This window comes from Xenopus laevis, chromosome 2L, assembly GCF_017654675.1.
Source record: "Xenopus laevis strain J_2021 chromosome 2L, Xenopus_laevis_v10.1, whole genome shotgun sequence".
In the NCBI taxonomy this organism is placed as follows: domain Eukaryota; kingdom Metazoa; phylum Chordata; class Amphibia; order Anura; family Pipidae; genus Xenopus; species Xenopus laevis.
In genome coordinates, this window is record NC_054373.1 from 143,053,653 (window position 1) to 143,055,248 (window position 1,596).

The following is a 1,596-nucleotide window of genomic DNA, read 5'->3' on the forward strand; positions in this document are numbered from 1 at the left end:
GCCGCACAAAGCCCCAGCCTGCGGGCCGACCTGAGCCACCGCCTGCTCCACATCTCCCCGGGGTCCCACCCAGCTCTCCCGCGCTCACCTTTACAATTGCCGGGGCAGCCAGGACCCCCACCGGGGTAGCATTTCACCCCCGTCACCCGATACACAGTCCGGGAAAGAGAGGTAGGGGAACCTGGGCACCCCGAGCTGTGCTCCCGGCCTCTTTCAGTCCATGCCCTGGCTTAGTCCGATCGGGTGTCTCCAAAGTCGTTCTCTTGTTGTCGCTTCCGCCTCTCTAGGCCTACCCGCCGCCGCTAATCTCAGGGAACGGCCGCCATCTTCCTTGCCCGGAGAAAAAATAGTCCAGCTGAGCCGGGAGAATATCTCCGAATCGAGCGCTCAGGCCGCAGGCCCCACTTCTAGCCCTTGAAGAAAAGTCCGGGTAAACTAACAAAACATATCCAATTTCTACGACCAAGCGACGCTCACCAGATATTCCGTACCGGGGTTTTACATCCACAATCACCACCGGGGATTTATTATCGCTGCTGCTGCGGCGGAGGAGGAGGAGGGATACGCGCGACCGCTCGGGATGTGACTCTGCAGTGACGCGGCTCCGCACAGGATGCTTCCGCCGGGAGATTAACCACTTCACTGCCGCGCCGCTCTCGATGAAAGCACGTGGGAGGGAAAGGTGTCCTCAGGAGGGGTTGGGGCAATGCCTGTGGATTTAGTTGGAGCATAAGGCCTCGCCACAAAGCGCTCTCGAATAGGTGCACAGTAAAACGTCTCTCGTTCTCCCTACGTTTCCGCAGTCTGCATGGAATTAACGTCACTGGGCTGTTTGAGCGCTGGGACTAGTTAAAACGAGTACAATTAGCGGCGCTGGTTTTAATTCGGTGTCGCTACTTGTGCGCAAAGTTTGTAGGCGCCTAATAGTCTCACGTCGCACGTGTTTTATATTCTCTTTCCTTTGTTTTTATTTCTGGTGTTCCAGCAAATGTATTTGACCCTACAGTACAGTGTGGGCACTACCTGTATGCAACGGCTTGATCGGCCGAGGACACACAATGGCCACGATGCGACATGTTCATTTCCTTGTTAAAAGGGAAAGAGTTCGGTTTTATATCGGGTATCTTTCCATACACACAGGCCCGGACTGGGAATCTGTGGGTCCTGGCAAATGCCATAGAAAGTCTCTGTTTAGTGGGCTGTTCTGGCGTCTGTAATTGCAATGCCAGGACCTATTTGGACTCCCAGACCTGTATGCACAACTATTCCTCGACCCAAGTGTCCTACTAACCTTCATATCATCAGTATAACATAGTAAGTTAGGTTGAAAAAAAGACAACTTTTTTAACCTGCCTGTCAGCTGATATATAGTTGTATAGTTTGGCCAAGACAATACTCTCCGGTGTCGTGTGCCTAATTTCTAAGCAACCTAGGGCAAAGATTTCATTGGTGGGCTTCATTGGCTGCCCCAAGAAATTTGGGATAGATTGGTCTGCCTTTGCTGAAGTCAGGGGGTACGGGCCTCACCGGGGTTGTCGCTTCAGGGTCCACCAAACCCTCCCCTGGGCTCCAGCCCAGCAGCAACCCAGCCCCTGT

The 1,596-nt window shown here is 53.7% G+C and overlaps 1 protein-coding gene across 5 annotated transcripts in view; it reads right to left on the minus strand.

The window, feature by feature from the left end:
- kmt2d.L (lysine methyltransferase 2D L homeolog) overlaps nt 1-1,388 on the minus strand; it is a 99,348-nt gene extending 97,960 nt beyond the window's left edge. For 2 of the 5 annotated variants that reach the window (XM_018247369.2, XM_018247368.2), the window contains exon 1: nt 89-1,388. The gene's annotated coding sequence lies outside the window, so the exon portion shown is untranslated. The remainder of the gene's footprint in view (nt 1-88) is intronic. The other 3 variants (XM_018247370.2, XM_018247371.2, XM_041582489.1) reach the window with 2 other exon arrangements.
- Between the last annotated feature and the right edge of the window lie 208 nt (nt 1,389-1,596).